Source organism: Mytilus trossulus, chromosome 8, assembly GCF_036588685.1.
Source record: "Mytilus trossulus isolate FHL-02 chromosome 8, PNRI_Mtr1.1.1.hap1, whole genome shotgun sequence".
Lineage (NCBI taxonomy): Eukaryota > Metazoa > Mollusca > Bivalvia > Mytilida > Mytilidae > Mytilus > Mytilus trossulus.
Window position 1 is genome coordinate 18,455,259 of NC_086380.1, and position 14,388 is coordinate 18,469,646.

Consider the following 14,388-nt stretch of genomic DNA (forward strand, 5'->3'; position numbering starts at 1 on the left):
TATCAAATCTGATTCCATCAATACATTTTGTCTATAAATCTAGTAAGCTTATTATTTACAACATCAATGTATGGAACATTTGGTTATAAATTTATTTATTCTGATTTTGTGGTTTTCATGATGAAAAAGTTCACTGTAGGCCCTTAAACAATGAGTAAAATCCATACTGCAGTGAGCTATTAAAAGCTCTTAAATCACAAATGTAAAATAGTTCAAACGAGAAAATTAACAGCCTAATATATGTACAAAGAATGAATGAAAAACAAAAATGATATACAGCAACAAATGACATCTGCTGAATTACAGTCACTTACAGAATGTAAAAGTGGTAAACTAGTTTGAAGGCATGCCAACTCTCCTTATAGCCTGGAACAGTACAATACAAGAACATATTATATAAATCAATTGAAAACTGCTTGTCAAATCGATACAAAGCAAATGTATCAAACAATAACAGAGTTGACATTAGCAACAAAAAGACATTAAGATTAGATCTGAGAGATTTCAAAGTTGCTGACAGCTAGTTCAAAGCCAATAAAAACTTATTAAAACATTCATGCAACAAAGACTACAGTTTTGATTTTGGTGGTGTCACTTTTACCGTCCTAGAATTTTGCAACTTGAAAAAATTATGAACTCCTTGTTTCTGTTTTAACTTTTGTTTCCCTCAACAGAATGTTATGAAACTTGTACACAAAAGTTAGATGAAGAATATCACTTTAATTGTTTTAACGTTCTGTCCCTTTATAACTTTGTTTGTACACCATCATCATCATCTGTGTTCTATTGTTACATACCCTATTTATTTGTCCAATGGTTGTGGCAAAATTCCAATAAAAAAAATAGACCTTGAAATTTGAAAACGATAAAACCAAAATATTTAGATAAATTGGGAACATTATCTGAGCATGAATGAAATCTGAAAGTACAAAAAAAGAAGAGGGACGAAAGATACCAAATTAAAGGGACAGTCAAACTCATAAATCTAAAACAAACTGCCAACACCATGGCTTAAAATGAAAAAGACCAAAAGACGAACAATAGTACACATGACACAACATAGAAAACCAAGGAGTAAACAACACGAACCCCACCAAAAACTAGGGGTGATCTCAGGTGCTCTGGAAGGGTAAGCAGATCCTGCTCCACATGTGGCACCCGTCGTGTTGAGTATACCTAATAATATACTTATAACTATATTGCATACCCCGGTAATTGAATGCTCCAAATCTGCCTGGATTAATGTAGATGTGCTACAAGCTACCCTGATATATTCTATAATTCTGACTACTTTACTTGTAGTGCACAGCCCAGACAACCAGTGTGAGCTATTGCATCAATTGTGTCTCACGTCTTTCTATGATCTGTCAGTTTTGTGTCAAATCATTAACTTGGTAAAGAGGCAGAAAGATTTCTGGTCTTCATGTGTGTCTGTTATATATTGGTGTATTTTTTTCATGGTAGTTAACCCTGAGGTAATGGTCACAACAACTTAAAAATAAGAACATAGTACAGTATGTAAACTTTAGAAATTATGTAGCCATATTTCATGGTTCACTAAACATAGTCATTTCTGATGTGAATATATGCCAAAGCTGGTGGAGATTTATTTCCTCGAGGGTATCACCAACCCAGTAGTCGGCACTTATTGTGGTAACATGAATTATCATTGATATGGTTATATTGATAAATTAACTGTTAACAAAATTTTAAATTTTTGAAAAACTAAGACTTTTCTACCTCAGGCATAGATTACCTTGGCTGTATTTGGCATAACTTTAAGGGATTTTGGTCCTTAATGCGTTTCAGCTTCGTACTTTATTTGGACTATTTTTTTGGATTCGAGTGTCACTGATGAGTCTTTTGTAGACGAAACACGCGTCTGGCGTATATACAAAATTTAGTTCTGGTATCTATGATAAGTTTCTTTACTACAATTTTAGGTTCAGTTGTTGATTATGATAGTTTTCCTTGAAGTAGTGGTTACAATAATTTATCTTATATACATGTTTATTTTGAGTCCAACTTTTAAATATGTAATTGAAATAAGACTTTGGTCCGCAAGTTCTTGGTTGACTTAACAATGACACATGATAGTGTGGGTGGGGCATTGTGTCTTGTGAACATACATATAACAAACTTTAACAAAAGTTTAACAGTGCAATATAAAAAGATATTATTTCAAGATTTTCTCCATTTTTCATCTTATCAACCAACATGGCAAAATATACAATAAACAGAATATAAGGCATAGATAAAATGTCAGTATATAGTCAATGCACTTGTTCAGAATTCAGATCGTATTAGGATAAAGTGTTATGAGAGTAACAAACTACCTTTAAATATTGAAGATAAAGTATATTATAGCTCTTTTGTAAGTGTAGTAAATAGTTATCAAAGGTACCAGGATTATAATTTAGTACGCCAGACGCGCGTTTCAACTACATAAAACTCTTCAGTGATGATCATATCAAAATATTTATAATGCCAAACAAGTAAAAAGTTTAAGAGCATTCAGAATCCAAAATTTCAAAAAGTTGTGCCAAATACGAAAAAATTGTAGTACTAGTAAACGATTTACGTACAATATAGCATTTCAACATGGTCAACAGTAGTAGTATAGCGATTGCATCTGAATTAATGAACGTTTTCAACAGAATTATTGTATGAATATACTACACGAGAAGTACATTTACAAATATATTTACTATCAAAAGCTACAGTAAGTGCTAAAAAATTAACTAAATATGTTCAACAGTAATTTTAAAATACACTTCAACTTGAATCTAAATACCAATTCCGTTTATAACAATATTTATCACTGCAATAAGGAATGTCAGTACCAGAACTGTTGTGTTGATTCGGTCATTCAGAATTTTTCTCGATTTTCTAATATTGGCCTTTTCTTGTATTATATCTTCTGTTTCCAAGGCGTAAGATTGCCTATCTTTCTTTTTCAAATTTGAACTTTTCTGTTCTCTAGGTGCCAATATAACAAGCATAATTCCAGCTGCTACTTGTAATAAAATAGACACACACAACAAAGTTACTCCAGCTATACACTTATCGTTATCTCCACATGTTCCTGTTTGTAGTAGGTTCTTCATAAGGGATACATTTGATACAAGTAACGCTGTTGTTAGACTGCCTTGTGATCCAGTCTTTTGGTGGACATAGGAATTCTTCATTCTGTTTTCCTGTTCAATGAAATGTCACACAATTAAAAAACAGTAAAGTCAACCATAGTACAAATAACATGGTGCATTTAGCTGACATGAATTGTCATTGATATGGTTATACTTAGTATTTATAAATTTACTGTTTACAAATTTTTTAACTTTTTGAAATACTATATAAGGACTTTCTACCTTGGGCGTAGATTACCTTAGCTGTATTTGTCAACACTTTTAGGACATTTTGGTTCTCAATGCTCTTCAACTTCGTACTTTATTTGGCCTTTTTAACTTTTTTTTTATTCGAGTGTCACTGATGAGTCTTTTGTAGACAAAAGGCGCGTCTGGCGTATATACTAAATTTAGTCCTGATATCTATGATGAGTTTATTTAGGTAATAACATTAACGGTATTCATTATTTTCTCACTTACTTTTATCTTGCAGTATATAAAAAATAAGTTAAAAAATACGAACAGTGAAATATCTACTATTTTTAATAATATGTGATTAAACTTTGAAGGTTCGCTTCTTTATTGTGCCAGATAACCTTACTTGTATCTATAGGTTTAGTTATAGGTGTGGAACAGTTTAAATGTGCAAAACACTCATTTGCAAATCTGACGCCGCATTTTCTTAAAGATACCGTGTAATAACCAAAGTAGGCGAAACAGCATGTGATTCACTAAATACGAAGTTTTAAAGCACTAGACTATTTATCATAATCCGTCGGATTCAGCTTGGTTTTTTTTTTAGTAAATACCATTTAATACTTTTCAAATCTTACGTTTTTACTATTGTTCTGTCGTTATTGTTTGATATTGTGTTTCATTGATTAATATTAGCTTAGCCTGTAGTGGCATATATTTGATTCCGAGGATGATATATGCTGGATATAAACTTATTATCCGGTATCCGTAAAAAGATTTTTTCCTTTTTTTTAAACGCACAAAATTTAAAACTTACAAATCAGTTACACGTGACTCCTTCTACAATGCTTATATTGAGAATGTTCACTTTGTCCGTTCAAGATAACTCCTGATAACCGATCTAGTGTCCACGATTATTGTTATATATAAAATTGAAATAATATATCCATCAATGAACATGATGAGGTCTTTTCAACAGAGTTACTCGATACCGTAAAGGATAAAAGGTATCGAAGTAAAACAAGAATTTTTCCGTGGTTTTTAGTTTTATGCTTGGTGTCGTTGCATTGACGACGAATTACACAGTTCTCTATTAAGCGATGTCAATAGAAATCAATCTTTCTGTCCTTATCAAGTAACCTTTGTTCTATTGTAATACCTTTTTGTGTGAACAGTTTAAAGAATTGACACAAAAATTCGTCCATTTAAATTGTACAATAGTTGTGACAACTTATCATTCGGAGGCTAGTCTACCTGTATCTGGTTGTGTTTTACCTCAACATTTTTTTTTACTGACAGAGTTTTCGTGTTGTATTTTCATAACCCCTATAGTAACGTTATAACTGTGATGTAAGAAGAAAACTTATAATTGAATAACAAAGACATTGTAGTTTAAAAATAAAAGCAACAGTATTATATCGGTGTTAAAAAGTCATAAATCGATTGAGAGTAAACATATACGGGTTACGAACTAAAACTTGGTTTTTTAAACAGAAATGAAAAACTGACTTTAGAACAACAGTTTTGCACCTCTACTCTTTGGTAATATAACAAGAGAAATCTGTCAATTGGCTCAGTTTCATAAATGTCTGTTATTGTTTTACTAACATGTTTAATTTGTGCCACATAACGTTTTATTCATAATTTATTACTGCCAATGTGACATCAAAGAGACAATAGTTACTCATCTTATGTATAAATAAGAGACAATATCTCATCAATATCTATTTAATTATTATAATTAAATGTTTAGAAAACATTTTTTTGAATAATATTTGAAATGCTAACTTTTTTACCTCGGGAATAAATTATCTTAGCTGGAATTTGTTAAACTGTTAGGAATGTTGGTCCTCAATAATCTTCAACTTCGTACTTTATTTGGTCTTTTTGACTTTTTTATTCGAGCATCACTGATGAGTCTTTTGAAGACGAAAAGCGCGTCTGGCGCAAATACCAAATGTCAATCCTGGTATCTGTAAAAAGTTAAATCACAAAAATACTGAACTCCGAGGAAAACTCAAAAAAGAAAGTTTCGAATCAAATGGCAAAATCTACAAATGTCATATTTCTGACTTGGTACAGACATTTTCTTATGTAGAAAATTGTGGTTTGAACCTGGGTTGGAAACTAGCTAAACCTCTCACTTGTATGATAGTCGCATCAAATTACATCTATGATGAGTTGATCATCAAGATATATGATAATTCATTGACAGCTGTTCTTTGTTCCAATTTGCTATATGGTAGTGTGGTAATAATATTGGTCATATTCAATGGAACTGGTGTGATAAATGCTGATTTCTTATTTTCCCCTAAAAAACTGTGTGAATATGTTTAGTAGAATGAAGTTTTAAAGTTTGGATCCAGTTTAATAGAAATCTTCAATGATGTGAAATGTTTAAAAATAACTTTTGATAGTACGTTAGCTTAATGCATATGCAATATATTTTGACAAAATGCAGTAAAGTCTTAAATTGCATTAAACTGCGAACTGGCACTAAATGAGAAGCACATATTTAATCCTTTAGAAAAATATATAATGCACTAAAATAGACTACGAATGTAAAGTTTACAAAGACCATTTCATCAAATGTGTTAAGTTGCATATGAAAATATAGCCATCCAGTAGACTGCAAGCAACAATAGGTGATATTACGAAGAATGTACAAAATCCTTCATGTAGTTATGATGACAATCATCCAACTAAAATTCGTCAGGGTTATAATCGCAATGATTTGTATGCCCACCTGCGAAAATAGAGGATCATTAAGTTTTCTGGTATGTGCGTCCGTTCGTTCATCCGTGCGTTCGTTCGCCTGTCTCGCTTCAGGTTAAAGTTTTTCGGTCAAGGCAGGTGTTGATTAAGTTGAAGTCAGAACAAAATGTACCCTATGATAAGATCTTTCTAATTTTAATAACAAATTAGAGATTTTATCCCAATTTCACGGTCCACTGAACATAGAAAATGGAAGTGCGAGTGGGGCATCTGTGTACTATGGACATATTCTTGTTTAGTCTGCTGAGAGCAAAGATTCGTAAGGGAAACTGACGTTTGAAACGTTAAAAAAAAACAGTCACTGATTGTTGAAACACCCACATTTTTAGTCCTTGCATTACTATATACGGGAAATTTTTTTCTTCTCAGAAAATAAAGAAGGTTCTCAGATAAGTATAATAATATATTCATATGAATATATCATTTGTCTTAAGACAAAATTACAATGTTTAAGTAACACAAATATTCATGATGTGTTTCTTAAGGTAGTCTAATAAGTTCGATTATTAATTACAAGACAAGCACAATAAAAGAAAAACACTAACACGAATCTGAAAGCTTTTTTATATCCATAGAATAACGATACGCAAGCTATAAGTCCTTTGCACAATTAAAATTTTGTGACGGTCCATTTAGCGTCATTAAAAGACTTTTTTCTTCCTGTATTGTACATTAGTGAAATTTTCTTTTAATCATATGTACGTAAATGCCACGTTGGCACGCAATTGTTTTTAACAAGTAAAGAAGGTCTATTGGAGATTATAAGCTACTTCGATATCTGATTATATAACAGTAACGAATGAATGTCACCCCTCTTTGTTACAATTTAATAAAATTTCTCGCCAAAATGTAATACTAAAACTATATAATTAGGAATTGTATATAAACTACTAGTATTTGATATGAATTTTAGGCGCAATTACTATAAAAGTAAGCCGCCTACATAAACCAATAAAAAACAACAAGATATGCACGATAAAATATCATTGACAACTTAGTAACCAGGACATTGCACAAAATGTTACAATCAGTAAAAAATCTTTATAAGTAAGGTACATTTTGATATACATAATAATATGAACCGGATATAAATAATGTATCCATGCATGGTCATAACTTCTGAACCGGTGAGGATTATTATATCTAAAAGGATGAAGTGGACATTGTATTTTCCGAAATTCGATTGTCATTGTTAACAACGGAGTTACATGTATCCAGTTCCGTATGCTCTTCATATAATGGTGGTCCTTTATACCATCTAATAAAAGATTGAATACATAAGTTCATCATAGATACCATAATTGACTTTTTGTATTTGTGTCAGACGCGCGTTTCTTCTACAGAAGACGCATCAGTAACGCTTGAATAAAAAGTTAAAGACGTTAAAAAAGCCAAATAAAGTTCGAATTTGAAGCCGTATCAAAAAGTGTTTTGTTCATGTTGATAAGGGGGTTGATATTAAAGACTCACACAATTACCTTGAAATAAATGCTGAAGTTAATTTTGAAATGCTGGAATCTACAATTAACCATGATCCCAATATCTCAAGGTTTTTATATAGGTCACAATGATCCACAGAACTTCAGGTGGAAACCCTTCTCAAAATGATTTAATAAATGCAAACTAGCTGATGGGCCTTTTAGAAAATGGAAGTATGCTACTCCAATACGGATGTGTATTAACTCAAAATTAAAGTAGAAATGAAATTAGTGACATATTCTAAATTTCTCTGTTTATGATGTTTGTTGTTCCTTTTCACTACTCGGATTTTCTTGCAGGCAAAAACCTTGTACAACAGATCATTTTAAAAAGACTTACGGCTTGAGTTTTGACTTAAACAGTTTTTAATAATGCACATTCCATGGTCTATCAATTTTAAGAAGTTCTTGTCTTCAGTAAAACAAAAAATACAATTTCAATCATAGTCCAATTTCTGTACGAGTATGTTACAGTGATTAATTCTATAATGAGGAGACAAACAACGAGCAGGAATAAATTGTATTCGTTGATTTTTTTGTTTTTCTTATTTTGAATACAAAAAATTATCTATTCTATAATGCAGAAGTTAAGTCTTCAGAACAGATCTGATGAGTTGTTTGAAAATAAAAAATGCTTAATATTTTGGAAGATTTGTTTTTAACCCCTTTCATGGGTTCAATTGCTTTTCCTAAGTCAGGAATCGTGTCAATAATTGTTTTCGATAGTTCAGTTTTTATGTTTTTTTCATCCAATTGTGAATTTGATGTTAATGACGACATTTTTTCATTGTCACTAGTGTAGCTATGCACAACTTTTGTAGGTGTTTTGCAGTTCAACTTATTTTCTATAATGACATATTGATCAGTTTTGATATCATCCTTATTAATTTATTTACACATAGTTCAAAAACTAAGGTACTACAAAGCAAAAAACAAACTCCCCACTTCCTTGTTGGATTAAAATTCAGCTAATCGGACACAATATATTTACGAAATATGGGAAAATCAATTGTTCATTAAAACGCAGGATACAAATTAAAAAAGTTTCATTTTTTTTATTTATTTTTTATATCATATCACTTTATGTCAACTGGGGGCTGTAATTCAAAGAAAAGTATGGATGAATCACATAAGGTATAGTCTAAATGATGGACAATGGTCGACTGACTGCCAACCGGTTGATAATCAGTAAATCTCTCTCTGTTGTATTGAATATTTTGCAAACCAGTTAGACAATATATACTACAATAGAACAAAGGCTATCTGAATCAGGACAATATTTATCTGTCACAAGATAGGGTGATTGTAATAAGACATTGGGAACATTTTCTCGATGGTTTAATTGAGATAAAAAGGGCTTTAAATGTTTTCGGTTCCTTTAGAATAATGCAAATTCCTGAATAAAACCTCTTAGTAGACTGCATGCGAAATCTTAGAGCTGACAAAATATCTATTGTAATTCGGAAACTTGAGATGCGGTTTATTCGAATTTGTGAAGGCACTTTTATTATATTGTCACAATACAAGGACATCATTGATGTCACCAGAGAATGCTATCATGATAACACAGTCTCAGTTGTCACTAAAATAGTTCTTTGACAAAATATTATACTAGATTTTTCTGAGAATTTCTTCTTTTTCATAATTTAGCAATTGTGTAGAATTGTAAGTGCTATTTCCTCGTGTGATTTTGTATGTTTTCAGTTCTCAAAATATCACCTGTTTTTACTTGTTCATTATATTTTTTTGTAACGTTCTGCCTACGATTGATTTTACGTACATGACGAATGTTTTAAACTGAAGTCAATTTCGTCATCAAATAATACAAAGTTATGACAACTAATTTACCGATGAATGATTGAATTTGACAAACAAACATATTAATGTATTAAAGGCATGGAATTGGTCATTCTCAACGTATTCAGTTATGATATGGCACTGATATTGTTTTATAAGTGTGAATGATATATTAAAGATAATTACACCTTATGTAAGATTCCTGAGTTTTGATTGGTTGATAGCCAGTGTATTTTTCACCAATTCACTGTTATCAAACGAATATCGTTCATTTTTTAATGCCGTCGGGGTATTTGCCAAAAGGATTTGCCTTTTTTACCCTCTCTGCCGTGGTATTTGCCAAAAGGATTTGCCTTTTTTACCCTTTCTGCCGTGGTATTTGCCCAAAAAATACTCTATCCGATTGGACGCCTGTAACGTCACGATCATCAATGTGTTTTAGAACATTAACATTTGGTGTAATTAAACAGATATATCATGTTCTTGAGGGGTATTTGCGAAAAATACCAGTCTTGAGAATGAATTTCCCTCGCCTTACGGCTCGTGAAATTTAACATTCTCTCCACTGGTATTTTTCGCAAATACCCCTCCTTAACATGATATACCTGTTTAGAATATCAAGCGTGACAAAAACTAACCACATAAAAAAAGCACTCCAAAAATGTGTTTATAGATAGATGGATTATTCGATGTGCGAAAAAAAAGCAAAGACATGATGTTGATTTGTTTTCAACAACATTGTATGTCACGATGGTACCACAAACTCAGTAATCATCACTTCAATGTTGACATAGGTTAACAAAGTGGTTCGTGTTGTTTATTCTTTAGTTTTCTATGTTTTGTCATGTGTACTATTGTTTGTTTGTTTGTCCTTTTCATTTTTAGCCATGTCAGTTTGTTTTCGATTTATTAATTTGACTGTTCCTTTGTTGTCTTTCGTCCCTCTTTTATCATTGATATGGTAATAATTATAAATCAAATTAACAATCATATAATTTTTCAATATTATTATTCCCTTAAAAATAGATTGACTACTGTAACAGCATTATCGCACAGAACCATTCATATATTTAGGTCCTACATTAACATCGAACTTTATTTGATGTTTTTCTCTTTCTTGTTTTAAGCATCACTGATAAGTTGTTGGTAAATGATCGAGCGAAGTCTATCGTACACAAGTTTTAGGCTATGTACGTATGATGAGTTTATAAACTAAGGTTATGTATAAAATAACATGCCATTCAATATATTGATATGGAAGGAAAGGAGAGCAGAAATACAGCCAAAGCCTTATATATATATATCGGTTATAATGTTCTTCATATTGATACAATAAAATAAAAGCGATTCAAGTTAAATATTTTAATATTAAAAATTAATCTTATTTCGGGATAAACATTCTTACATTCATGATAAGTTCATGCCAAAACTATCATATGGAACACCATGGGTGTCAGAATGTAAACTGTAATATGTCATATGTATGTTTCCAAAAATGAGAACTTGGATTAGTCATATCATATCATATAAATGCAAGAATGCAAACTGTATTATTCCATATCATTTTGTAACAATAAGGATATTTATTATGCTAGCAAATGAGACAAATATCCAGGAAAATTCCAATGATGTGTATGTAAGCAATTATAGGTAACTGCACTGCCTTCAACTATGAGACACCCTCAAGCGTAAAGTTGGCTATAAAAGGCCCCGACATGAAAAATAGGAAGCAATTCAATTGCGAAAACTAATGGTTTTACTATAAAAATACAATTTACGAATAAACGTTATGAGATCCATATCAACCTACGACAACCACTCGCCTGCAGGTTACATTCGGATATCCTCGGTAGAATCCGTTACTCTTTTAAGATGAGGGTAAGGAATCGACCGAGTGGAGACGAATGCTGCAGGTTACTGTCGTGAATAGAAAAGTGCCGCGGGGTTAAACATGTTTGTGTAACGTTCAACCGGCTCCTAACCTAGGACAGCACAATATAAGAACAACATATTAAAATTGTTTACAAAAGATTTAACTCATCATGACGATACAAGGCATAAAAATGTAATGAATACATATACAGGACGTGGCAGGGTATGTATACATCGCTGTTGCGTGGCCAATGTGGGGACAAGTTCCATTAGGAACCTAAATAATCCAGACTAATGAAGAGACTACATTTTATTAATGATGTTAACTATTTAAGTATATTATCACAACTGAACTGCATTATTCATGGCAACCACGTGCAAGAATACAACTATGGGAAAACCCTGACATTTTCATATTGCACGTGGTTAAAATAAACAAGATACCGGATACATAAATATTTGCGGTCAAGCCGCTGACAAGCTTTAATTATAGTTCCAAATTTATGAATTAGTAAAAGTATTCTTTATCTCTAATCTATCAACATGTGATAATTATTTTAAATGACATAGATGATCGTAACATTACCTCCGGTTTTCAAACAGAGTACCACTCTCTGATAAATCAAAATAAAATTAAATTAGAAATGACTAAAGGAATAATTTTAAATCGTAGCTAAAAATAATCATTGTAAAATATCACATTTTATCAGTTACATTTTCTGTCAAAACCATTGGAGTGATCAATTCCTCGGAAATGATAAAAAAAATATTCTTAGCCAAGAGAAAAATTATCTTTAAATTTACTATTAACTTGAAGAAAAAAAAATCTAACTTCTAATCTTTATATATACTAAATAAAAAACTAAATAAAAAAACTAACACTATAAAACCAAATAATAAAATATATACACAGAACGGTAAGTTTTCCACATTAAACTTGTAAACACGTACTATAGTTAATGTGTATAGATTACAAATATGAAAGTTGCTAGTACACATGTATCTAAAAATAACCTAGGGTTTTTCCAAACTTATCAACCCAATCATCGATGATTCTTTTTACTTCTACGATCAGTTAATATTTTCTTATGCATGTCATTCACATATTTTTTACATTTCTCATTTAAATCCAAGAATTATTCGTAGAGTCAAAATCTAACCATTTCACTCGGTAATACCATTTACCATCAAAAACAATTTTTCTTAAAAAATTTCTACCTCATACAATTTTTCAGAAATACTATCATTCTGAGGGTTACCATTTTGAGACACATTATCAACACCCTGGGGTATTTCAGTGTTATCTACAAAATTAGGGGGAATTTCTTCATCTGCTAAAATAGCGGGCTCAGTGGCATCTACATTTTGGGGAGGTTCAGGGTCCTGTGGCCTATCATGCCACAAAAACCCATGTTTCAAACGATTGACATGAACACGGTTCTTGACCAGTTTTCCATCTGATTTACGCCGGATTTCAACATGAATGTCTGAAAGTTTTTGTGTAATATAGTACGGTCCAATCCACGGTCGCATGAATTTTCAATGCTTTCCTGGAGTTACAACTGGCCGATATATGTACACAATATCGCCGACAGCGAACTGTAGTTCATGTGTCTTTCTGTTTGCTGTTGTTACCATTTGTTGTTTTCGTTCCTTGAGAATTTCTACGGCTACTTCTCGTGATTTGTCCAGATTTTCCAATAAACGAATTATATAATCACGGCAAGTCACTGGCAAATCGAAATTGTCAAAACTTATATCAAGCAAGGATCTAGGATATCGTCCATGTGTAAGAAAAAATGGTGTACTAGTATATTCAGTACTGTCAAGACAAGGGGTATTGTTGTACGAATATTGAATGAACGGAATAAATCTATCCCAATTGTCTTCGTCATCATCAATACGCTTGGACATAGAATTCACTATAGTTGACATCATTCTCTCGCTCTGACCGTTACACACTGTGGATGAAAACTAGTTGTCTGTGTTTTCTTTACATCTAAAAGACGACAAGTTTCACGAACAATGTTCGATAAATAGTTCGTTCCACGATCAGAGTGCAAAGTTTTACAGATACCATGGCGGCATATGACATTCATTAAAAAGGCGTCTGCTACAGTAACAGCGGTAATGTCTTTCACAGGTATAAGTTCCACATATTTGGTCAAGTGACAAATAAATACAAGTACATATTTATTTCCATTGGTTACAGTCTTACGCATTGGTCCTAAAATATCAGTACTAACGGCTTCAAATAGTTGACTGGGGACAGGCATGGACATTAATTTAGCTTTTGTTAATGTTTGTGGTCGCTTACGTTGGCTGCACATTACGCAAGACTTTACCCATTCTATAACGTCGGAGTTTAACGAAAGACAGTAATATCGTAAGCGCGTTTTGAATAAAGTACGATTTTTCTATGTTCGAAACACCTTATGATCTATGGAGTTTGGGTGCTGGGATAGACTTTGACAACGATTTATTGAAATATTACAACTATGGGAAAACCCTGACATTTTCATATTGCACGTGGTTAAAATAAACAAGATACCGGATACATAAATATTTGCGGTCAAGCCGCTGACAATCTTTAATTATAGTTCCAAATTTATGAATTAATAAAAGTATTCTTTATCTCTAATCTATCAACATGTGATAATTATTTTAAATGAAATAGATGATCGTAACAATCGCTAACAAATAAAAACACACATATCTGAGGTAACTAGCTGTTCCCGATAGCTACCCCTAGTCAAATAAAGAAATGTTTGCACAAATGTAAAAGAGAGACGAAAGATAGAAGATGGCAATCAAACTCATAAATCGAAAATAAACTGACAACGCCAAATTTAAAATTAAAAAGACAAACACCCAACATAGTCTGTAAACTGTGATATGTTATTTGTTATATTTTCAAGAATGCAAACTGTATAAGCACAAAAACATGCATGTATTTTGCTCAAGTGCAAGACACATAAACCAATTTAAAAAGACTAATGCCGACAATGTGAACACATAATTTAAAATAAAACTCACCTTAAATCGACATCAATTTCATTCTAATGATAAAACATATACTATTCACCTGTATAACAAAAGGAAGACGGAAGCTTTAAAATTGTTGCAACTCAATAGATCAAGATCAT

At 31.8% G+C, this 14,388-nt stretch overlaps 1 long non-coding RNA gene across 1 annotated transcript; it reads right to left on the minus strand.

Annotated features, from left to right (window-relative positions):
* Positions 1 to 2,687: 2,687 nt before the first annotated feature.
* Positions 2,688 to 14,388, minus strand: LOC134681701 (uncharacterized). The gene is made up of 2 exons (XR_010100666.1): positions 14,279 to 14,388; positions 2,688 to 3,197 (listed from the first exon to the last, which is right to left on the minus strand). It is a non-coding gene; the product is annotated as an uncharacterized LOC134681701 (long non-coding RNA).